The sequence below is a fragment of the Jaculus jaculus genome, chromosome 14 (genome assembly GCF_020740685.1).
Source record: "Jaculus jaculus isolate mJacJac1 chromosome 14, mJacJac1.mat.Y.cur, whole genome shotgun sequence".
In the NCBI taxonomy this organism is placed as follows: Eukaryota; Metazoa; Chordata; class Mammalia; order Rodentia; family Dipodidae; genus Jaculus; species Jaculus jaculus.
Window position 1 is genome coordinate 80,035,453 of NC_059115.1, and position 26,388 is coordinate 80,061,840.

General features: G+C 41.1%; 1 long non-coding RNA gene across 2 annotated transcripts; it reads right to left on the minus strand.

Annotated features, from left to right (window-relative positions):
• Nucleotides 1-16,943: 16,943 nt before the first annotated feature.
• On the minus strand, nt 16,944-25,578 carry LOC123454831. Of its 2 annotated transcripts, none has more exons than XR_006633500.1 (3): nt 25,474-25,578; nt 22,855-22,945; nt 16,944-18,264 (listed from the first exon to the last, which is right to left on the minus strand). It is a non-coding gene; the product is annotated as an uncharacterized LOC123454831 (long non-coding RNA). The 2 variants fall into 2 exon arrangements; XR_006633499.1 differs by lacking the exon at nt 25,474-25,578 and adding an exon at nt 25,087-25,151 and having other exon boundaries at nt 18,186-18,264; nt 22,655-22,945.
• Nucleotides 25,579-26,388: the final 810 nt, after the last annotated feature.

The window sequence follows — 26,388 nt, forward strand, 5'->3', positions numbered from 1 at the left end:
CTGGGCATGCTGGCGCATGCCTTTAATTCCAGCGCTCGGGAAGCAGAGGTAGGAGGATCACTGTGAGTTCAAGGACACCCTGAAACTACATAGTGAATTCCAGGTCAGCCTGGGCTAGAGTGAGACCCTACCTCAAAAAAACCAAAATAAAATAAATAAAATAAAATACATATATAAAAATAAATAATTAAAAATATATATCATTATAACTACCCTGTATCCTTATTCCAACTATTTTAGCCTTGCTGAAGTACACGTTTCACTCATTCTATTACTTTGAAGCCCTCAGTCACTTGCATGGGTCTATCTCTGCCCAAATTAATTGCTTGCTGAAAACACCTTGCATTCTTTTACCACCTTCACACTTTAAACTCAATAATCTACCTCTTTGTATGATCTTAATATTTTCTCTTGATTTTTCATGAGTAATATCGAGTGCAAGATAGTGAACATTATTGTTTAGTTTTTTTTTTTTTTTTTTCTTCAGGGTAGGGTCTCACTCTAGTCCAGGCTGACCTGGAATTCACTATGTAGTCTCAGGGTGGCCTTGAACTCATGGCGATCCTCCTATCTCTGCCTTCTGAGTGCTGGGATTAAAGGCGTGCACCACCACGCTGGACTTTTTTAAATTTTATTTTAGCTCTAGCCAGGTTGACCTGAAGTTCACTCGGTAGTCTCAGGGTGACCTTGAACTCATGGCAATTTTACCTCTGCCTCCCAAGTGCTGGGATTAAAGGCATGCGCCACCACGCCCAGCTTTGTTTACAGTTTTTGTAGGAAAATAATTTTGAACCAAGAACCTGAACTAAAGGCCTGTAAGGATTTGTGAAGCTTATCAACCACAGAATTTCTCTAGAAGGCTTATTAATTACTAAAGGATAGGCTACAACAGAATAAAAGTGGGGCATTAAAGGAAAAGCCATTGATTTAAGAAGATGGTAATTGAGCAAGAAAATTATAGAACTATAAAATCAAAATAATTGACTATTGTAAAAAAGATAACAATTATCAATTAAAATTCCAGAGACTTTTGAAAAAGAATAAAGGAAGTATGGAGGGCGGCTGTTAGTCTATAGCATTATCTACTATAGTTCATATTCAACAAGCCGGCCTTGAATAATGCGTTTTCATCTTCTCTCTAAAGGCTTCACAGATGCACAATAAAGCAGTGAAGCTCTGGAAATTATATCTAGATAAGTCAAGACAAAATCAAATTAAACATCTTTTCATCCATTTTCTAGATATTGCTAATCAGAGAAATTTTTTGAGTTCTTTTTAGTTTTGTTATTCCCACAGAATTTCCACAGTTTCCTATATCACTGGTTAGGAAAAAAAAAAAAAAGACTTTTAACTTGTAAGTGTATTTACAACAAACTGTGTCTCTGGTTCACATTTATCTATTACTCAATCTCCTCTGACCATGACCACATCCATTCACCTTCAAATTACTTCACACTGAGGCTAAACACTATGTAAAACTTGGGCGATATGATTATAATCTAAAGGGACCAGCTGGAGAACCAGCCCTTAATCAGACTGTAATGTTAGTGGGATAGCTTGGTTTAACTGATTGATGATGTGCTTACCCATATTGTTTGTCTTTTACAGAATTACCTCCATGTCTTGAGGTTCTAGTACTGTTACTATGACACAAAAATGGTTAAAAGTGTGAAATACCTTCATTGAACTCAGTATTTTCTATGACTTGTATTATTATAGTAAATCATTTTATAGTCTTAAGTTATCAGTTCCATCAACTTTTCTATAGTAATATCTCAAAGTAAATTTTGAGTTACATTTAAATTCTGTTAGGTATAGTCTAAAATCAAAGAGTAGGCTAAAAATTAATTAGATAAGTGAACAATCATGTTAGTTCTCTCTCCACATAAAGCTGTTTGTACACCGGGTTGGCTGATAAAGCAGGATTCCAGCTGTTTGGGATTTCAGGCTGGATAGCGGTAAAAGAAGAAAGCGCTTCTGTGAATTTCTAGGTACTCTGAAAGTACCGTTTCGACCTTTAAAATATTCTTATCTACTTCTATGCAAGGAAAGACAGAAACAGAGGGAGATGGAGACAGAGAGAGGAGTCACACGGTGTTTCCACCGTCTGTAAATAAACTCCAGATGCATATGACACTTCGTGCGTCTGGCTTTATGTGGGTACTGGCGAATCAAACCGGGTCATTAAGCTTCATAGGCAAGCATCTTAACCACTGGGCTATCTCTCCACTCTATACCCTGGCCTTTCTTTAGATTGCTTAAATATTTAGCCTTAATTTTTTTTCTTCTATTTATTAGACAGAGAGAGAGAGAGAGAGAGAGAGGAGGAGAGAATGAACATGCCAGGGCCTCCAGCCACTGCAAACGAACCGTAGACACATATGCCACCTCGTACACTGACTTATATGGGTGCTGGGGACCAGAACCTGGGTTCTTAGGCCTCGCTGGCAAGTGCCTTAACGGCTGAGCCCTCTCTCCTTTCACAAAACGGCTTTTGAGAGTAAAGGCTCACAGGACATATTTTAGCTTAGGCGGACAGCACATATTGCTCACGGCTTAGCACGTCCTCATCACTCTACAGAATACATGTGAACTACCATGCTTTCTTCTCTGGTTTTAGTCTTTGTTCACTGGGTTAATAAATAATGTTTTAATGTTTAAATCACAAGATAAACATTGGAGAGAGAAGACTTTGGCCCATTTCCAAGCCCAGAGTGATAGAGCTGTTAGGTCAAAGGAAAGTAGAAGGTGCAACTACTGACAAAGACTGGCCGCATGGAGGACACCTTCTCTGTCCCCTCCTGGGCCACCTACCTCTCTCTCTCGTTTATTCATGTTCCTCCTCCCTCGTGTGAAGCAACAAAAACTGTGAAGCAATTTCTAAGTCTATAAAGAGGCTAATCATTTTGGGACGGAAAAATCTTTTTATTTCTTTTTTGCAAGCAGAAAGAGGTAAAAGAGAGACAGACAGAATGGGTGTGTCAGGGCCTCCAGCTGCTGCAAACCAACTCCAGCTGCATGCACCACTTTGTGCATCTGGCTTTATGTGGGTACTGAAGAATTGAACTCCAGTTGTTGGGCTCTGCAGGCAAGCTCCTTAACTGCTAAGCCATCTCTCCAGTCTGGAGAAATCTTTAACTGCCAGTTGAGTGCATTTCAGCACTGCTCTATCATAACACATTTCAGCCATGAAATATTGAGAGTAAACATAGAAGCTGGTAAGAAAGGCAGACTGGTGAAGGGGGTGGAGTTAGGGTGACTGGACCCCTGAAGGTAAAAAGGGCAGGAAGGATTTTCTTATCTCTTGCCTAGCTCCACAGAGCTGGTTTTTCACAGTCAGGACCCGTCCTGGGAGGGAGGCCTTTCATAGGATTTAAATTCTGTGGCCAGTCAGGTTCAGCCCCCAGAACTCTGCGCCAGAGCTGACCTCTTCCTGCGGCCGCCCCTGGTCCTCACCAGCCAGCTGGCCCTCCGGTGCACATGGGTCAAAAGACGCCGTTCTAAGGTTATAATTAGCTTTGCAAGGGGAGGGCAGGCTCTCTGATCACTTAGGAACTTCCAGCTGTGGGTGAGATTTTCCCTCCGCTAGGCCCGGCTGAACCTAGGAAGAGGATGGCCTAGGCCCCCGCCCAGCCCAGCCTGGAGGGCCCCGAGCCCTGACTCTCCACATGGGTTCTCTACCTCCTCCAGCTCCCCACATGGCAGGAGCTCCTTGAACTTTCTTCTTTTCTTTCCACATTTTTTCCCCAGATCTGTATCTGGCCACATGGACTCCTGAGCTGCACACGGCCCACATGGGCTTTCGGGCTCCACGTGGTGCTTCCCCTCACCGCTCAGCCTTCCCCTTCACAATCCTTTGTAAAATCTGAATCAAATGTGGTCTTTTAAAAATAATTCTCTTGAGTCTGGAATTGCCAATTCTTTGGATAGTTTACAGATACAAACTCAGGACTTGGCGGTTCCAAGAAGCACCCAAGAACCCCAATTTCCCACCAAGAAAAGCAACAAGGAGGAAAGGAAGACAAAGACTTTGCTCCTACTAGTGAGGGGCAGCGTGGGAGAAAGGTAGACTTGAAGCAACCCTTCTCTGGGATTGCAGAAACAGGCAAGACATTTGTATTGAGGGGAAATTTCATTTGGCATCTGGCCATAGGTATTTGGACCTTTCACTCACTGTAATTTCCCTGCAGATATTAATATCTGCCGTGCAAACATAGCGAGCTGTCTGGAGGATAGACACTAGAGGAAAAGGAGCCGATCTACTTAAGAGCCTAACAAAGCCTCCTGGCATCTTGACTTACCTCACAGCCCGAGTCTGCAGGCTTCTACCTGTCTAAATTTGTAATAGTGAAAAATGGAAGAGTTTATTTTAAGTGAATACAATAGCTTGAGTGTAATCTTCCCTTGATTGGAATATCTGTGTCTAACCACACGGCTCCCTTTGGTGATCTTTCCTGTCCATGAAACGGTTGACAGCCGAGAGAGGCTCCCGTTCCGACATGTCGCCTGCTCGCCTGTCTCCAGTCTGCAGCTTGCCCTGACGCGAGGAGCTAATGCACAGGCGTTCAGAGAATAAGTTATTCCAGGAAAAAGTCAAGTATGAAAACTGCTATTAATTTGAAAAGGTCAGATTGAGGTTACATCCTTTTGCATTTGGGAGAAAAATAATGATCCAGTATATACAAGATACATTGTGGGATAAAACTAGTATTTCATGTATTGGACAAAAATATTGTCATTTCAGTTTGGCATTTTTGGAGCTAAATGTTCTTTATATTAAGAGAGTAGTTTATTCTGTTTCAAAAAATGAAATTAACTTTATAATGCCATACATATCCTTTTGCTTCATGTTTATGTTTAATAAAAATAATTAACCTCTATTTAGCCCCAGTGAAACAGTTACTTTAAGGGTTTTCATACTGATTTTCTCTGTTCTATTTCTGTTTAAAGCATTTATCTGAAGCTTCAAGGTTATTAATTAATTTCCTCTTCCTTTTTTAATGCCTTTATAGTGGGATTCTCAAACAAGGTCCCTAGTTCCTCTGTGTGGAAATAATTTGGACTATTCAATGTAGATCTGTGGCCTCAATCTAATCTTTTGAATTAGGCTTTCTGGAGCTAAGGCCCAGGGATTTGCATTTCAATAAACTAACCAGGTGACACACACTAGAATTTCAGAATTCTTTCACAACAGAAAATGTTTACTTTCTAGGAAGTAGCAGTTTTAATTAAAAGCAAGACCTGGCAAGAGCTCAGCTTCCTAGACAACAGAGCCCAGTCATGCTTCAAGCAGATGTTTTATAAACTTGCACAATTAAAAATGTATGTTTCTATTCCTATCTTAGAAGAACTTTATATTAGTAGTTGATTAGAACAATTGACTGGGTGTTATCAGATACATAATTAACCCAGGGAATATACATTTTCCTTGGCATGAAGTTTAAAAGCGACCTAAGATTCACTTACTTCACCAGTATCCTGAGAGACCCACGTTTCTGCGGAAGCTGATCACGGGGGCGTTTTCTGTCCCCTACAAGCATGGTGATGCAGAACTCAGCCATGTCTTAATAATCTGGGGACTGTTAAAAATATTGTTTATATTTCATTACAGTACTTGATAGCAACACTCCAGTAGTTTTGTAGGACACTCTGCAAACATTTGTTTACTATAAATATGTACCATTCAAGTCTTTTTAAAATGGCCACAAAGTCAGAAGATTTGATTTAGATCGTATAACAAAATCAGACATCAGCTTGGAGATATGCTATAACTTGCCTCCCCTGCTTACAACAAGGGTGGTGGTTCCCATACTTCATTCCTATTATAATCACCCATAACATCTAAATATATATGTAAACCTTATCCTCATGCCAGAATTCCTGGCATAAAGTGAAAGTACAGTGTGAAGAACTAGAAAGACATCCCAGAAGGCTGAAGAAAGGTATATTTTGAGGGGAGAAAAATTGACCTAAGAGGTTTGAAGAGCAAGCCACAATTCTGAGCACATTCTGTGAATGAAACCTAACACGGGCACACCGTCAACAGCTGTGCGAGCTGACGGTGCAAAGGGAACAGTAACAGAGCCCTCAGGAGAGGGGGCATCGCCCTTTGTCTCGAAGTGCGAAGCTGACTGGTTGTTGACTTGGAGAAGGTGAAGTAGGAGGCAGGAATTTGGGGTTACAGGACTGAAGGCCGGAAGGAGCCCCTTTAGTCCCTCACAGTACTAAAAACATGTGTCTCTTAGAATCACAAGTACAGAAGAGAGGAGGAGAGGAAGAGAGGACTCAGAAGAAGGATGTCATTGAAGTACAGCACAGAGAGAGAACTGGCTTCCTTGTGACATCCTTTCTTTCCAGCACGTAGCACTCAAGGGGCCATTTACTTATCCTTTCAGCCAACAACCAACCAATCAATGAGACAAGTCAGGAAAGGAGAATCTTTGTTCATCATGTAAGTGGACAACCCCAATGAAAAGACACAGATCATCAGTAAAATGGTGCTGGCTATTTGTTCTGTAAATTCACATGTCAGAAAGCAATAGAAAAATGGCCTCAACATTTTGAGTGAAATGTGCTTCTGAGAATCATGAAGAAATTAAACTGTCTAAACAAGGACATATTTTTAGTGCCCTCATTACTATCATGCCTCTGAAGATACTTTCTGCTGTCTGAGGACATTTCTTTAGTCTATGTTATAACACATTGATACAATGGCCCCCCAAATGGTGGTAAGAATGAGATGCAGTTCAGCCTAGGGCCATGAGGAAGTCGTCATAAGGAGAAATCAGTGTCATGTGGAGCAGGATAATAGAAAGCCTGGAGGAACAAAAAGAATCAGGGAAAACGGGAGGTGTGGTACTCCTTGTAGTGTTAAAGGAAGTCAGGAGACAGAAAACATGGACAATGTAAGGGGAGAAAAAGCATTTAGGAACTGTTAACAAAACAAGTAAATGAAATTATGACACTCTACTAGGCTTTGCAGTAGATGTTATAGTATCATCTGAGTGTAAAAAAGAAGTTAACATGGGGCTGGAGAGATGGCTTAGCAGTTAAGGCACTTGTCTGCCAAGACAGAGGACCTCTGTTGATTCCCAGGACCCTCGTAAGGCAGACGCACAAGGTGGCGCATGCATCTGGAGTTCGTTTGCCATGGCTGTGGGCCCTGCTGTGCCCATCCCCCACTTCTCTGCCTCTGTCTGTCTCTCAAATAAATAAATAAACATATCTGAAAAGAAGTTTATGTTTAACTATAATAGACAACATAAGGGCATGGTATCCAAGTATTAATAATAAAGGCACTAAAACTACTTCTGGTTGTGTAAACCCAAACATCTACCTAATTATTATCACTGAGTTTTCTTTCTGTAACGTGAACAATACTCACGTGTTGTACAGTCTTACTGTAAGGAAGGAGTCACTTAACCCACAGTACTTAGAAGCACGTTGTACATTGTCAGAAGATGCCACATGCAAACAGAGCTGCACATAAAGGGACAAGAACTTCCTGGTGCAGCGACATGGACTGCTGTCAAATTTGACAACATGAAGTGTAAGTGCAGATGCCTGGAAGTGTGGAAGAATTGTGAATGAGACAGCATGTCCAGTTGACTGAAACAAACGTAGTCATGGCTGCCGAGAGTAAGCAGAAAGCTGCTACGTGAGCACGTAAACGGCTGTCTCCCATGAGCACGTCGCCGTCTCCAGGTCTCCCTCCCTGTGCTCCCAAAGGATGAGTGTGTACAGAGTCAGTCCCAGAGACTCAGTATTCATGCTGGATCTCAACTTCCATATCACTAAAAGTGAATCATCTGGACATGTTTTCACAATAAGAAATGTAGAATGTCACTTGCTTCCCTGAATTTTATCAATGTTGCTTCATAGATGTCTTACAGAACATGCATTTGGGGAGAGGAGGTTTGATTTCTTCTATTCTTTGGTCAGAGTCTAAGACTTTGAAATTCATCATGCCTCTTGGTTGCTTATATAGGCGAGAATCATCCATGATGAAAATGCATTTGTCTGCCAAAGATAACCAGAATTTCTTGGAAACATGAAGGAAACCTTTCCTTGGCAGCTTTAGTTCGATGCCAGGAACTGTGTTCTTCCTGTGTATTCTAGGAGGTTGGCTAAAAAGTGCTGCCTGCTGAAAATCTGCAATCCACTAAGTGTCTAGTTTTAATGACAAGTGATGAACTAGATTATGAAGTGCTGGGGAAATTATTGCATCTGTTGTTTATGGTTCCAGCCTCACTACTTCCCATTAGGTGTCCCCACATGCTATTTTCTTTCCATCTCCTATTTGATGTTCTTCACGCAAGAGGAAGCCCACGCCTCCAACCGGAGGCATCAGAGGAGTGTGGGAGAGGTCCTGTGCTGGCTTCGTGGTGGACAGCTCCGGAGTCGGGTCCTGCAGGGGCAGGAATAGCGCCCTCAGGGTGGACTATGAGAAAGGACGGCGCTAGCTGAGGTCAGAGGATGGTGGGGGAAGAGACGACATAGCTGTGGCTTTAGAGTACTTTGAAGGACGTTTACTTTCCAAGAAATGGGGGGTACGACAAATTTCTAAGCACATCAAGAGGTTTTTGAGGGAGATTATTGCTGTTCTTTTCTATTGAGATTAGACTATGTGAAACAATAGAGAGGGAGGGAGGCCCGAATAAGGCTACCAGAACATACGAATCTAGAGATGGCTGCTTTGGACAGTAAGGAGGTAATGAAGAGAACTAAGTGTGATGGGAATCTGGATTTACTTTGAATGTAGAGCCAATGGGCTATGCTAGTCATTCTAATATGTGGATAAAAGAGAAAGAAAAAAAGCAAAGCATGGTGATGCATGTGTGTAAACCCAGGACTCCAGAGGCAGAGGCAAGAGGATTGTCACACGTTTAAGGCCAACCTGATGCAAATGGTGCTTTCCAGACCATCTAGGGCTATATGATATAGAGAGAACTTATCTCAAAATTAACTGGTTAATATTTGAGAAAAAATAGAGAAGTCAAGGGTGACATGAAGGTCTAGTAATTAGAATGAAGTTTCAGTTTACTGAGATGGGACTGTTTTAGGCTGGAGAGAGAGAGTGAGAGAGCGAGAGAGAGAGACAGAGAAGACAGAATTTCATTATAATAATGCCAAATTTGAGAAATCTTACACATAATGTAAAATGGTATAAGTAATGAATAACCCTAACTTTTTAATAATACTCATACTAGAGGTTGACTTGACATCAATTAAATATCACAAAATCAATTTATTACTTGATGATAGGCTTGGATCTTATATATAAAATTCTGTAACAGATTTGTGAGTATTTATTTTTACTGAATTACAAATAAGAATGTTTCTAAAAAGATCTGCAAAATAAAGTATAATAGTGAAACTCAATGATAAAAATCTTTAACCCTTGTTTCCTAAATTAATAGCACTGAGTCTGAAACACCCAAGGGCTCTTACTATCAGATCATTCAGTGTTACAGGAAAGCCTGGCATGTCAAACTTCACCAGACATTTGCACAAAGCATAGTTTGTGCTTGACTCGCCCTCCAGCATTCAGGTATATTTTTCTCCCTGGAGCCACCTGTAAAGCAGATTAGATAACTTAAGAGTTCAATTTTACTCAGGTGTGCTGGCAAGTACAAACAAAAATTCCTTGGGAAATTTCCAAGTTTTAGTTATCCTTTGTCTATGCAAGTTGAAGGAACTTCAAAAAAATTGAGAAGGTACATATTAATTTGTTCATTTTTCTCTTCCCTGAAGATTTTCAGTGTTTGCCTGATGAGGATTCAGTTCTAGGCACAGCTATAATGAGGACGTTCCATTGTGGCATGTGTTCTAAGGGCTGACCCCTGGGAACTTTCCACGGCAGCCCCTGACCCTCTTGTTCGTGAACGATTTGTCATCGGTTTCTTTTGAAAGAGACTTTAGTCTCCAAATCACTTCCCCCACTGCTCTACATCAACCCTAGATCGGCTAAAAGTGCACACTGCATGAGCAAGTCCTCTCTTCCATTTCTGAAGCCAGCATTCCCTGGCTGACCACTACTGTTAAGGTCCATAAAACTTTATGTCATCTTTTCTCAAATTAGACACTCTCCCAGGTTTTTTATGTACCTGGAAATTTCCAAATAAAGGTGTATACTATCTGGCTGATGAAGTCACAGTCATTCTCTGTCCCATGGAATTTCACTATTCCTTCCACTTGGCTTCTCCTCCATGGCACAGTTAGATTATTTCAGGAGCCAGGAGAGGCTTGGATGGGATGGAATAGGAGGTGTACATTCCCAGACTAAAACAACAACAACAACAAAAAAAAAACAAACAAAACAAAAATAAGCACAAGTGAGGAATATCTCCACTGTGGCCAAGAGGAAAACGGCACAATTCAAGTTATCTGATGTATAAGAACCTTGAAAGGAGATAATAGTAAAATGTAGGTAAGAGGATGATTCTAAAGGTCTCAAACATTACTTCATTTAAGGAGTTTGGGAATAATTAGGGAATTAAATATGGCCATTGAGAACTCATCAGCTATGTAGGAACATAGTAACTTCAACAAAAATTAACTGATTTGGGGATAGTGGTTCGTAGTTTACCAAATTATTTCCTAGATATGATCTTATTTAGCAGTTCTTTGTCATAAATTTACCTTCAGCACCAATATTTAACCTGTATTAGCAAGGATATTTGGGTTCATGGATTAAAATTCTCAATGCAAGCCGGGCGTGGTGGCGCACGCCTTTAATCCCAGCACTCGGGAGGCAGAGGTAGGAGGATCACTGTGAGTTCAAGGCCACCCTGAGACTACATAGTGAATTCCAGGTCAGCCAGGGCTAGAGTGAGACCCTACCTCGAAACACCAAAATAAAATAAAATAAAATCTCAATACAAAAAAGAGAGGGAATTTGAGAGGTAATATTCTAAAGCACTGAAATGATCTTTTCTTAGGCTTGGATGAAAGGGTTAGCATAGTAAGTCCCTATCTATCAAGTGTAGGACTGGAGGGGAGAAGGGTGGTAAAGGTACATGGTGGTGGTTCCTTTTAAATATACGCTGACTTTGAAGTGGAAAGTGGAATTCCCACATGCCTTCCACACTACTACTTCTACTGGGTTCTATTTTACACACGTAAGAGAATAGATTTGGAAGTTAGGTACTTGCAACCCTGCATGTGATAACCAGATGAGGTCAAGCAAAAAGATAAATGCAAGGCAGAACTTTGATAAGAAAAGGAAGAGAAGCCAGCAATTATTATGAACTTTAAGAGGAGTGATACTTACTCTGTGTTCAACACTGTTAAATCCAGCATCTAGTACTGTGCTGGGCACCTGATAGGCTCTCATGGGTATATGTAGCCCATGTGATTGATGTATTGCCAAACTGTCCTCCAGTGGATAATGTCCCCCATCTATAAAAACACATTGTCTGCAATTATTAATGAAAGGGTGGATGCTAGAGAAAAGAAAGTAAAATAATTGCACTGAGGTAATGGTTTGTTCAAGTTTTCAACAGTTTATTTTACTTTTGAGTTATCTAAAACAGGCAGAAAGGGGGAAAAATAATTTTGTTACTGAGGTCAGTCCTCAAAGTCAGAGTGGTTTCAGTTACTTTAAAATAATTATTTGAGAGAGAGAAAGAGAAAGATAAAGAGAGAAAGAGAGAAGGAGAGAGAATGAATGTGCCTTGGCTTCTAGCTATTGCCAAGGAACTCCAGATCCATGAGCCACCTTGTGTATCTGGCTTACATGGGTCCTGAGAAGTCAAACCTGGGTCCTTTGGCTTTGCTAGCAAGTGCCTTACCTTCTAAGCCATTTCTCCAGCCCCAGTTTCTTTATGTTTATGTTTTTAATGAGAAATCATTTCTCAAATTTATCCATTTACTATATTAATAGTCCCATCCTTCCTATTAATTATAACCAGAGGAAATTCCTGGGAGTTTTTTTTTTTTTTTTAATGTTTTCTTTGATCCATTATTGGGATAGACCCTGGGCTGTACAATGCTTATATAACCTTTAGTGTAAAGTCTGCAAAGATGAAAAGTGACTGTAAAGACAGTGTTATGAGATGTCTGAAGACCAGGATTTAGCACGCTGCTTTGATTCCCGGGTGGGAATCACAGGCTGTTTGCAGCACTGCCCGTGCGAGCGACTGGTTTTGTTTTCAGCATGTCTCACGGTGGGTGGAATATGGCTGCATCCTCTTTAAACTGTTTGAAACTTCTCTGTGACACTAGGATCGGCCACCACCAAACAGAGGAGGAAAAATGTTGAATTTTATTGGCTAATATTTCAAAGTACAAAAAAATCCTGTGTTATTAAGTACATACAAATTAACCCATTTTTTTCTATATCTTTGAAATACCAATCTTGGAAGTGGATGTGAAGCACTGCCAAATTAGCTTATATCAGCTTTTTCACTCAAATAAGGAACATTTTTGCACCCATATTGCTGTGGTACTTCTCTAGTGAGTATATTATTTACTCTTTCTGTGAAGTATCCTGTTCTTTCTGTTCTCCTAGAATTTCTTTTCCAGGTCTTTTCTCTCTCTCTCTCTCCTGGTCTAAACTGTTTCCCTGTGAAAGTCACCAAGTTTCTCAAGGTAGCACTGGTGTTTAGCCATTTGATTAGGCCAGATATGGGAATCTCAGGGCTGCTGATCTAAGCCTCTTTCCAGAGTTATTGTATCTCCAAGTAAGAAGGCATTACTTCTGACACACAGGAACTACAAGATGGAAAATAAGAACCTAACATCCTGTAAAACCCTCCCAGTTTACTCCCTGGAGGCCAAGAGAATTAAGCCAATAACCCGAGAAAAGAGAAAGTGGGTCTTGATAAGGGATGGAGGAATATGAACAGGGAGAGAGAGAGAGAGAGAGAGAGAGAGAGAGAGAGGGAGAGAGAGAGAGAGAAAGAGAGAGAGAGAGAGAGAGAGAGACATAATGAAAAATTCAAGCCAAGCTTCCCTATTAACCCAAGGCACAGATACTTTCAGCTCTGTCCTGTTTCTTTGGTTTTCCATGAGGCAATAATTTTCCTTGCCTAGTTTGATTCTCTGAATTATCTGGTGAAGTTAATTTTCTTTCACTTGAATATAATTGGTTTCACAGACTAAATAGACTCAATAAGTATAACTCCATAGAGGTTTATCATAGATAGGTTGGTTTTAGCTCAGAAGAGCCCCTAAGACTAAGGAACATAGAAATCACAAAATTAGGATGAGCTGAGAGCAATCTAAGAGGTAGGCAAGTCAGTGAACCCTTGTCTAAGAGTTCATAGCTACACGTCTATTTAGAGGAATCAAGGCAAATAACTGTTATTTCAAAGTAAGTTTGTGTTCGCTTCACATACAGAATAAATGAGCTAATAGCTTTAAGCCAGTTAGAGAAAACTGTGCTCAACATGAAAGAGAGAATAGGATTTCTCCTGGGGCAGATGACTAGAAGGTACATGAGCTACTCTGATATGAACAAGCTGTAGATATCACACAGCTCAAGCTAGGTTCCTTATATGGCTTGGATTGAAAATTGTGTAGCTATAAAATGGAGACAATGCATTCCTACTTTCAATTCAAAGAATGTTGCTTAGGTGGTTATCTGCTTTACAGATGAAAACAAAACTATAACAAAATAAAACTTCAAATTCAAGTCAAAAAAGAATAGATGTAGAGAAGCAAAGTCTGGTCACAAACCACCAGACCCATAATTTTACACTCTACAAGCATCTAAGTAAGCAAAATCACGCTGTGTAAACATGGCTGATAAAGGATTGCCACAGTGGTTCGTAGCCTTAGGGGAGAAAGACCACGTGAATCATTTCTTTCACAAAAGGAACATTCTCCATAGCTTCAGAGACAGAGTATTACTTTTAAGGAATTAGGCAATCGTTCCCTAATTTCTCATTCAAAGTTGTTATTATAAGCAAGGACATGAATTTAGCAAGATAAAGATGTTTGTAAGAGTATCCATAATTTCCAGCATTGAGTTAAGCTTGAGTAATTTTCTAAAACTTTAAAGTAGGGAAATAATTCACAGATTCATGGAAAACTATACCTGCTATGTTACTAGACATGCCTTTAAGATTTTTCTTGAATGGTGCTCTTTTATGTATTTAAGCCCATAAGGATATATTTATTGTCAGGCTGTACACTTACATTTCTTTTTTAGAAAAAAAGTAGTTTAAGATACTTTCCTATTTTTCATGTATTATAAACGGGACTTATTGGATTACTTTACAGGATATGAGCTGGGCAGTCTAACAATATCTGTCTACCGGCTTGAGCATCAGGGACCCTAAAAGCTGCTTAGTCCACAAGGCTGGGTGCCTCACTAGTCCCGTTCTTCCCTGAAGGCCTGAAGGATTCCCAGAGAGCCAGTGGTCTTTGGTCCACATTGAAAGACTCATGAAGCTCTGTTCCAATGTCCTTGAGCTGCAGCTGGAAGAGTATGCACACATGAGGACCCAGGCCTGCCAGGTGTACAGCATGTGCCAATAGTGAGTATGGGCTTCCAGGTGAAAAAAGGGTGATAAGTTCACTTGGTGCTTCCTCATACAAAGTCATCCACTTCCAGGGCCAGCCATTGGGAGGAAGGTTTCCTTCCTTTAGTCAGCTCTTTCTAGACACATACTCAAAGGCCCTCCCCAGAGATATGTGTGTCTCTTACTTTATTCCCAATTTGATCAAGTTGACAACAGAGCTTGACAACAAACCATGTTCACTGTACCATGCTTAATTTCCAAAGGAAAACTATAAGAAGATCATAATTCTGCCTGACATTACATGTTTATGCCCTGTGCAACTGGAAAATCATTATTCTTCTTTCATTCAGGACATGGCAAAGTCCCTTGGTGAATGATTAGTATCTAAAATCCAATCATTTAAATGCAGCTTCAACAACCCTTGCCTACTGATATTATCCTGATCAATATTAATTACATAGTAGAGAAATAGTGGGAAGCAAGACAATGGCAAAATTTACACGCCTACTGAAACCTTTTATACCTGTCACGTCTGACACCCGTTTTGGTAACAGCCACTGAAGATGGACCAGGAAATTGTTAGCACTCCCCTCAGAAGTTCATAAACTGATGTCTAGCCTAGCCACTTCACCATACTCCTGATATAGGCTCTCTCTCTCTTTTTTCAATCACTACTCTCTCCACCATGACTTTTCTCACTTCCCAAACTCATCCTTCTTTCTCTAGAGTTCTGCTTCGTCACAGAGCCATCCTTCCCTCTTTCTTTGTGTCTTTCAGTTTATCTTCCCAATTCTAGCTGCTCATCCATACTGTATATTTCATTTATATTTTTTTCCATTAGAAAGTATCTTGTGGTTCTTACCATTGGGATGAATCTTTCCAGATTGGGTGGGGGCAGTGCAGGATCATATAGCATTTTTCTTTAGGGACTTTTGGCAGAAAAGCAAGTTGGATCAATCTATATCCACACTGCTCTACCATTTTCTCTGCTGTGGCTGCTAAGAGAGTTGTGAATAAATGCTAGATTTTCTGAAACATTTGAAATGAGAAATAAAAAGGTATTATAAGATCTTCACATCATTTAAGAGACAGAAAGGCTTATATACTTGTGTTAGTCCAATCTTAAAAAAAGAAAACAAAAGGGCTGGAGAGATGACTTAGCAGTTAAGGCACTTGCCTGTGAAGGCAAGCTTGCCAAGAATGCCTGTTTGAATCTTCAGTTCCCATGTAGCCAGACGCAGTGACACAAGCTGCAATGTCACACATTTGCGCAAGGAGGCACACACATCCCAAGTTGGTTCACAGCCACTGACAGGTCCTGGCATGCCCATTCTCTTATCCTAAGCCTCACTCTAGCTTCCTGGCTTCAAATATTGATGCTTTCTTTAACTTATAAACCAATCTAAATATTCAAAACCATGACCCACACATGTCTTTATGAGCCAGGGTTACCTTGTTGTATAATTTTCTCCATATCTGCCCATTTTCTTGCAATTCATAATTTTATTTTTCTTTACAGCTGAATAAAACCATTGTGCATATATACCACATCTTCATAATCCATTCACCAGTTATTGGATCTTGGCTGATTCCATTATTGAACTACTATGAGTACAGTAACAACAAATATGGCTAAGCAACAGTGAAATAGCTGGGTTATACGATAGGTTTCTTTTTAGGTTTTTGAGAAACCTCCATACTATTTTGCACAGTGACTGTACCACTTCGGATTCCTCTTTCCCCATTATATTAATCTTTGTAGACTTGTAATAATTCAGCTAATAGAATTCTAACTTTTCTTCATGTCAATCATATACATTAGAAAGTCCATAGTTGTCCTTCTTGGATTTTCTTAAAGTCAGTGACCGGTAAATTAGCCAATCATATGACAAGGGAGCTATAATAGCCAATTACTCTGCTTCTCTTGAAATGGGAGCTACCTTATTGCTTTCACTATGAGGAATTAATAAATTTTGAAGGAGAAAACTCATCCCAAAGAAAAGAAGAGCTGTACAGAAGTTAGTGTATGTGATTCTGAATGCAGCTTGTCACCTAGATTTTGCCCTGGGCCCAGCTCCTACAGACTTATGATTGGGCTTGTGGAAGAAAGATTTAGTTTTAAAGAAAGAACAAATAAAATTAACAAAGCATTTTTTTCCTCAGACCTCTCTAGGATATTAAGAATACATGACATCTGGCCTGGAGAAATGGCTTAGTGGTTAAGGCACTTACTAGCAAAGCCAACGGACCCAGGTTTGAGTCCCCAGTATCCACACAAAGCCAGATGCACAAGGAGGTGCATGCATCTGGAGTTCTTTAGCAATGGCTAGAGGCCCTGTTGCTCGCCTTCTCAGTCTCTCTTTGTTTCTTTCTCTCTCTCTTTCAAATAAGTAAATACATAAATAAAATTTTTAAAAAGAGTACAAGACATCAATCTCATAGGCATCAGTTGTAGCCCTGAGTGAGGTGACAGAGTACTGGTACTGAAAGCAGGAAAATTACTAGAAATAGAACTTGTTGAAATTGTGGCGGGACATTTATGTCTTTGGCATGGCCAGGTAGATCTCATGGCCTCTTTTCCAGAGGTACCCATGGCCATGGCCTGGAAACAGAAGCAGCTGCAGCGGCATTGTTGGCAGGATGCACAGCTGCTATTCTTGGCATCAGCAGCTGCCAGGGTGTTCATTGCAAGGAGTCAAGACAAGGAGGGACAGAATTCAGGCTGCATCTCAGCATGCACTGGAGAAACCCTTTGGGAGCTTGTAGTCCTCCAGGCGATGACGTTGATGGAGAGAGCAGTTCCTCAAAGCACGAGAGGGTGGACCAGGCCAAGAAGTCTTCATCAGCTGCTCATGTGCTGTCCACAGACTGGGGGAGGGAGGAAACTCAGGACACACAGACCATCCCAGCAGCTCCATTTGTTCACTGAGTCACACCCTGGTGTTTGAGGGGTGAAGGCCAAGAAATCCTGCTGCCAACACAGGCTGCTTTGAGCTGTGTTCTATGATGCTCTCGTCATTTCAGTGACCAATGCCAAGACTAGTGTTTGTGGTAGAATAAGAGTTAGTGAACATGAATAAAACCCTAAAGCTTTCCCATATCAAAATGTCCATTCCACTCTGCTGGCTGGCATGGGCATGGAGGTCTTGACGAGAAAAGCAGCTGCAGGGGGCTTCCCTGGGCATCAAATCTCATGCCCTCTGCCATGCGACTCGCCATGGCTGCAGTTCATGGCACCGGGAACCAATGTCGGGTACAAAGGCAGCCTGTTTAGAAGACACTGAAGCAGCTCTTCAGTAAGGGCGGTGACAAGCCGAACTAATCAATTCTTTCTCTTGCTGAATGAATGCCAGGCAGACACCCAGAGGTTTGGCAGGTTGGAGTGGCACAAGATGAGAGCCACACAGAGAGGAAGAGCACGAAGGAGAAGTCGCATGCCAAGAATGAGAAGCACCTCGTTTGCAAAGGGGAGGCTGCTGGAAGGAGCTCCTTATGGATTAGTGGCTCCTTGCATTGCGACACACTCTGCTTTTCCCAGGAGATGAATGTCTGCACGCGTGTCATCCACCAGCACGTGCTGAAGTGGCGAGGACACAGAGAAGGGAAGACCTGAGCGCACCGGTCCTGGCGAGGGTGGCAGGCTCACGTCGGGGCGCGACGCTGTGACGGCCCGCTCGCTCCCGCGCTCGCCCCTGCAGGGCTGGGGGGCTGTTGTACCAGTAAACGGCCAATTGAGTTGAATGCAAATCAGGAGATACAGTCAAGGCAAGAGAGCTGAGAGCTGGGCCATTTAACACTGAAATGAAACGTCAGAAAATTCATAGGTTTGCATTTTGTTTGGGCTTCGCTTTCTTTGTTATTATATGTTATAAATAACTATAAAATTATTTGTGTATAAGACAGATAATTGACATTTCAAAATATGTAATATATACTAATGTAAAAATGTCTTCTTATTTTCTACCATCTTCAGTGCAGTAGGTATCCTTATATTTAATTTCATGCTAAATTACTTTACTATGTCTTTATAGAGCTTAATGGTTTCTCATTTTTTAAATAATTTTTTTATAAATATTTTTATTTATTTGTTTGCAGAGAGAGATAAAGAGAGGCAGAGAATGAGACAATGGACATGTCAGGGCCTCTTGCCATTATAAATGAACTCCAGATGCATGCACCACTTTGTTCATCTGGCTTTACATAGGTACTGGAGAATCAAACCTGAGCCATCAGACTTTACAAGCTAGCACCTTTAACCACTGAACTATTTCTTCAAACCCAGTATTTTTAAATAATATTTCCAAAAATATTTTTATGTATTTATTTGAGAGCATCAGACCGAGAGAGAAAGAGGCAGAGAGAGAGAGACAGAGAGAGAGAGAGAGAGAGAATGGGTGCACTGGGGCCTCCAGCCACTGCAAACAAACTCCAGACACATGCACCCCCTTGTGCATCTGGCTAACGTGGGTCCTGGGGAATCAAACTAAGAACCAGGGTCCTTAGGCTTCACAGGCAAGCACAGAACCACTAAACCATCTCTCCAGCCCAAACCCCGTAATTTACATACATCTTATAACCTGAGGCAACTTGATGCATCTGTTCGCAACATATACTATGGACAACATACACTATGAAGAAGGCAGAAGAGCTGAGACTCTCGGTACAAATATGTTCAAATACATTTTTATGAAGTAATAAGAAATACATTTCGAGAAAACCAAAATGAATCTTAGATAACTCTACTCACAATGAGAAATTTAAAATTTCTTCCTGTTTCCCACATCTACATGGCTATTTTTTTTTTTTTCTATAACAGTAGCTTAGTTCATAAGATTCCTGTTAGGAGAGTAGAAGTGAACTTAGGATTCAATGACAAGAGGTGCTGGTGGATCACACCATGCAGACATTTATTATCCTGGGTAAAGCAAAGTGTCACAATGCAAGGAGCCTCCGACCATGCTCATCTACTCTAACTTCTAATGAGGACAAATGTTAGGCATTAAAGGTCAGCATAGCTTCTGGGGATGCTTGTTGAAGGCAACGCCTCCATTGTTTAATCAAATTCTTGCCTTCATATTCTTGTCATGTTAGTTTTAGTTGCTAAAACATTATCAACTTTTAATTAAATTATTGGCCTAAGATATTAAAGTGTATCTGAGTTAATCAACATATAGTATTGATCAATAAAATTGTAAGAAAAATAAGAATATTTATTGAGTCTTTCCCTTGTGAAATACAAAATTATATTATCAAAGTATGTTAATTATACTTCTGGTTCTGCTGTAAATCTCTAATTTGAGATAATTTCACATTATCAGGCCCAAATGACTCTAAAATTGTAAAAGACAAAGTTATGAGGAAAATAATCTCTATTAAAAATATTCCTGGGGCTGGAGAGATGGCTTAGCAGTTAAGTGCTTGCCTGTGAAGCCTAAGGACCCCGGTTCGAGGCTCGGTTCCCCAGGTCCCACGTTAGCCAGATGCACAAGGGGGCGCACTCGTCTGGAGTTCGTTTGCAGAGGCTGGAAGCCCTGGCACGCCCATTCTCTCTCTCTCCCTCTATCTGTCTTTCTCTCTGTGTCTGTTGCTCTCAAATAAATAAATAAAAAATGAACAAAAAATAAATATTCCTGAAACCTGTCCTAAGAGGTGTTTTAGATAAAGAATCTCCTGCTAAAATCACCAATATAAAAGTGAGTAATCCATTAAACTCTTGAGTAACCTTAAATGTAATGACTCAACATTGTGATTTTATGAATAGAAATTGATATTTCTTGCAAAAGAAATTGGATTGCAAATAGGACTGTTCTGGTTAATGTATAGAATTTGTTATCATATATCATGTATTACAAACTTGTTTGACTCTGTTATGTTATGGAAAAAGTTTGGCTTTTGAAACATTTAGACAATATATATATAATTTACATCAAACAAATAAGCTCATGTTAAACCTGAAACAAAATGATGCAGCTACTAACAAATGCAGTAATAGTTACTTTAAACTCAAGAAGAGGGAGCCAGGGAGAAGGATCAGCAGTACAATTATTGTAAAGCATACAGCCTGGGTGCAAGTCCACAACTACCCCTGTAAAACCTGACCTCAAAGGGGCACAAGCAGGGGTGCAAGTGTTTGGCATTCTTTTCACAGTTGCAAGAGACCCTGACATGTCCCTCCCACCCACACATGCAAATAAATAAAATCATTAATGTATTTTTAAAAATACTGTAAAAAGCCTGGCATGGTTGTATACATCTTTAATCTCAGCACTTGGAAGGCATAGGTAAGAGGATCACCATGAGTTCAAGGCCACCCTGAGACCCAGAGACTACGTAGTAAATTCCACATCCACTTGGGTTAGAGTGAAACCATACCTTGAAAAACAAAACAAAACAATCTTAAAAAGATCTAAATAAATGAAAAGACATCCTAAGAAATGAGCAAACTAATCTGTGATCCTTATTCCATTACACTTATAAGAATGATGAAGAATTTCATTTTATTTTATAGTATACTGTTAGCATTCTAAAATTAAATGTATTTTAATTTTATAATCTGCAAACTCAAGTTCCAGGGTGTGGGGAAATTGGACCCATCTTGCAAAACTATGAAACTGACTGGAATTTCAGTGTGGAAAGAGTGGAATGTTGCAAGTCCATAGTCAGATTATCTTTGGACTATCTGTAGTTCCTTCAATTAATTACTGTATTTATTGCCTACTTCTGTGTGTGACTCAACATCCTGTGACTATCAGATGATGAGGCAAACCCTCGTAGTTTTGGACTACAGGAGCAGATGCCCTGGCTTCCATCAGTGCTAAGACTAAGAGGATCGCTGCACAGCCCCTGAGCCCGCTTTGCTGTGACCCACCTACCTGGCAGTTCCAGCAGCATACTTGAACAATGGCTTGGTTTACAACTTTCATTTGGTCTTTATAAACATTTTAATATGTTGGAATATGGAATATGGGGGAACCTGAATCTGTGTTCTTGGACCATGGCCACTCCTATTTGGCTCTCGATTAAACTATTTCTTATTCCCTTTGAGGTAACAGCTGTATGTTTTTATATTGAGAAGGTGTATGTAATCAAAACACATATATGTGCACACACACACGTATGATCTGTCACTGAGTGTCATTACTAAATAGTAAAGTCATTTACGAAGTTTTAAAAAATCATCAAAATGTTGAAAGGGATACCAATGTATCAAGAACCTGACCGTTCCTAGATAAAATGATAAATTCTCAGAAACTGCATAGGTATTTTGCTTGGGTGATGAAGCACTCGTAGGTAAGATGGGCACTGTGGGCCACTTCCCTGTACCCACGTGGAGCGACTGTGGTCTTGTCTGAATCAGGAAGCAAGCCCGCTACAGCAGGCTCACTGTTGGTAGCCCTGGGGAATGAGTGGTCTCCCAGGGTTTCGGGGAAGAGTCATGCCAAATCTTAGAGTGCTTCATTCATGAAAAGGACGCGTGTTGGGGAGTAGGGTGTGATAATGCATGTGGTGACCAATGGATGGAGAGATTCAGACGCCCAGGTTCCATATTTTACATAGAGAAATTTGCAAGAAAAATGGTACCGAGTGGGTGGTAGTCAGTGGCTTTGGTCATTGGGTCATCCCTTAGACTTACGTCTGAATCTCACATCACTGGAGAGGGCGGCGGCAGGTGAGAATTAAGACAGTGTCTTGTACATTGGCCTTTTCGGCTGACAGTAATGTATTGTGAAGTGATCATGGAACTGCTTCTAGAAACTCTGGTACAGAAAAGTGGAGTTAGTTAGAGAGACACTGTATGTTCAGCGTTTAGTGAACAGGACCATACACCACTGCTTTCATTAGGCTCGCTATGTAATTGTCTGAGGGTGTCACCTCACTGGCAAAGGCAGGTTTGCTTTCTGTGGCTCACAACGTTTTACAGGCATAGTACGCATCTTAGTCACCTTTGTGTTACTGTAGCAAATATCTGAGATAGTCAACTTATAATGAGACAAGGTTTGTTTATTTATTTATTCATTTTGGTTTTTTGAGGTAGGGTCTCACTCTAGCCCAGGCTGACCTGGAATTCACTCTATATTCTTAGGGTGGCCTCGAACTCACAGCCATTCTCTTACCTCTGCCTCCCAAGTGCTGGGATTAAAGGCGCACGCCACCACGCTCGGCTGGCAAGGTTTATTTTGACTCACTTGTGGAGGCTGCAGTCCATGGTCAGTGGGCTGCGTTGCTTTGGTCCTGTGCAAAGGCAGCGTGCTGTCGTAAGGTGAGTATGTTGATGCAGGAGCTGTCCTTGTGGTGGCCAGTAAGTGAAAGAGAGAAGAGGCTGACATCCCACAGTTCCCTTTGAGGACCTTCCCCAATGACTGGAAGACTTCTCTCTAGGACCCACCTCTCCAAGTGTCGCCTCCACGTCGCCCAATAGCAGCATGCTGGCACTCAAGCCTTTAATGCAGTGCGACAGCTGCGATTCTGGATCCAGCCTTGAAAAAAACAACAACAACAAAAAGACTTTCAGACATAGGACTGTATTACTCAGATAATGTGAAAAAAAATACAGTAAAACCCAAAGCTAAGAGGTGGCCAATGAAGTTGTTAAAACAATTCAAATGACCATGGTCTCCTACTTAGGCATCCAATGGAGAAATGATATACCACGTGATATAGCAAATGATATACCATGTATGATTCCACTTAAACATAACATTTATTAACAGTAACTTCAAATAATGCTTGAAGTTACTTTCTGAAATTGTACCATGATTTCTACTCTGATTTTCATGAGGTTATGATATCTTATAAAAGTATAATTAAAGGAGATCAGGTTATATTAGTTCTGCTTAGAGAGGCTTTTTGTTTTCTCTTTCTTTTCTTTCCTCACTTCTTTTCTTTCTTTCCTTGTTTCTAATAAAGACTTTCTCTCACTGTATACCTCAGTAGTTTAGTTGCTTAGTAACCCTGGACTGGCTGAGCGCTGCTGCTCTGCGGTGATTCGCTGGGGGATTCTGCCTGTGGACGAGAACGCTGCTCGGAGGACCAGCACGCTGCTCGGAGGACCACCATGCTGCTCGGAGGACCACCATGCGCCGAGCTCCAAGGGACACAGAGTTCCACGGGCCCTGCTATTATGTTCACTCCAGTTTGCCCCCCCGGTTTTCACATATGTAGTCATGAGCTTGCTAGCTGGGAATATGAAACCATTTTAGAACTGGTGGCAAAACTAATAAGAACGTTCTAATGCACACAGCATCTCACAGTGATTGTTGTAAGAAACCGAGTGGTTTATCATATTTTCCCGTGTCTTTTTGTTCCTAAACTAAGTGACCTTTTCTTTGGAAAAAAACTTCATCTGTTGTCCTGTTTGGTATGCTATGGACATTTGGAAGTCAATGCTAATGAGTGGAAACAATTTACTTTTTCAATGTATCTCTTTTTGTGTTTCTTTTCTTTCTGTTAATTTTTGTCCAGATATGAAGTTAAAATATTAAGCAGTAATAGCTCGGGAAACAAAGATGAAAGCAATTAAGACAAACATTATTGCTAATTTAATGTGAGTGAAGCATTTGGTGGTCACGATAATCCATGGACATTGAGGTAGAAAAAGAGAGAGAGGGAGAGAGAGAGAGAGATTTGTGAGAGTGTCCTATTATTATGTCAATTTTACAGATTGGTACTTGCATCTTAGAGATGTAAAGCAGCCTTCAAGATCACAGAGCCAGCAATTTGCAGGAGTACGCCCGTAGCCAGGAAGTCTTAATCACTATGCTATACTATATTGCTGAACTTGCTCAGTTCATTGAAGAGTGAGTTGTCCACAGCATACATCGCTAACACATGCCACATAATGCTCAGGCATTAAAATTAAAATAACTTGACTGCTTCTCTTAGAAAGGTGTTTAGCATCTAAGTTCCCCTGCCGCATGCTCATTTTAAGGGAAACAATTCAGCTAGAAGTTTAAAGACTCCATCATTTACAGTAAACAATAACACGTTTTGCCAGAATTCATCAGATTTCCCCGCGGATAATGAAAAATAAAAGCACTGCTTGTTCAGACAGCCCGTTGTATTGGTCCCACTGAGAAGGAAAAGTAAAAGGAAGGCAGTGCTTGCTGAGAGAGCATGAAATAGGACCCGAGGAAAGAGTCCAGTCAGGCCTTCCCTGTGCTGGTGGAAATGAGCTTGGCTCCTCTTTTGTTTCCACTCGAATTGAATTTTTTCTAAGCTATTTTGCATCCTTTTCTTCTCTTTCCTTGTTTCTACTAACCTCCCTCAGGGCAAAATGATAGCCACAGCAGCCAATTAGGGCAGCACTGACGGAGGAGGAAGGTGCCCCACAGCCCTGCGCTGTGCACGAGGAGAAGATCAGGCTGGTGGAAGGTGGCCTTAATTACTCCCGCCTCTTCCTTTCCCTTTCCTTCCTCCTCATCAAGGCCCATCCTCTCATCCTCTCAATTAAGCTCTTTACCCCATTGCTTGCGAATTACCCAGAATGAGGCAAGCACTAATAAGCTCCCACCCAGGTGGTTTGAATTAATGTCCAGACAAAACCCGAGTATTCTTGTGGGATTAGCTGGCTCTCCATTCTAAACCCTGCGCTTGCAGCGGGGTTCCCCAACACCTGTACCTGGACCACCAGCATCAGGGTCACCTGGGGGCTGTTCAAAAGGCAGACTAGACTCTCTAGACTCTCTTGGAGACAGATGCTTAGAAATCAGACTTATTAATAAGCTCTCCTGGCAATGCTTAACTATATTAGTGTGAAAACCACCACCTTGCAATGTGCAAAGTGTGTTTATACGCACTGGCAGGCTCAAAGGCCAACTTCTCCAGAAGTTCACTCTCCTGCAACCTTTCCTGTTCTACTGTGGCTTCCCTCTGCGGTCAGTGTAATATCTCAAATTCAGTAGTTCTTCCAGTAAGAAGACCCAGAGCAGACTTAATCTCTCCACCAAAGACAATGAAAAGAAAATAAGTGAAACAGCCCTCGTAAAACTGAAAAATAGGTACTCACGGGATTTCTAGTGAGGAAGCCTAGCATGGGCGGGGGGACTTCATCATATTTGGCTAAAGCAAGAATGTGTTCAAGACCAGCTTTGTCACTTCACTCAGTTGCCTCATCCGAAAATGAAAGTAAAGAATTTACTTGGTAGAGCTTTTGTTAGGATTAGTGATTTAATATATGCTCAGTAATAGTGACTAGTTAACTAAGGTCCTTGGAAAGTCATGTAAAAAACTACAGTTCAGTAAAGTCACACAAATCACTTGAGTTTTTGGTATTCACATGGGAGTAAAGTTCAGGGAGTAATTAGATGTCCATAAAAGTGCAGGAGACCCCAGGTACATACACCCCAACTTTAGGTCCTTGTGCAAATTATCAAGGAATTGAAAATGCATGCTCAGAGAAGGGTAAACCATAAATTATGAGATTTACTAGGATCCAGGGGAAAGGCAAGTAGAAAAGCTCAAGACAAAGGGAATCCTCCCCCTTTGCAGCCTGGATGGGGGTTGGAGAAAATCTCCTACACACGGAGTCAAAGAGGGGCCAAGAGTTTACAAAAGGGGCCAAGAAGCCCAAGACCCAAGGGCCAAGAGGAGCCCCAAGAGACCAAGAGCAAAGAGGCTTATACATACACTTTAGACCCATTTATACAGATCCAGCATCCCATTACCATGAGCCACATCATTAGATGCAGGTGCATAAGGAAGTGACGTGACTGGTTGGTGGCCTCGGGAACAGCCGGCAGGCTCACAGGTGCTCTGAACTGAGAAAGAAGCTGGAAGCTGCTCAGGAGGCATGGCTGCTTGTGCCATCTTGGATGAGACTGGATCAGATGCGGGTTCTCATCCTACTGGGGCAAATGAGGTGGCATCCCTCTTTCCTTGGGCCAGTCCTTAGCTAATGATCTACCAGAAAAAGAATAAAAAG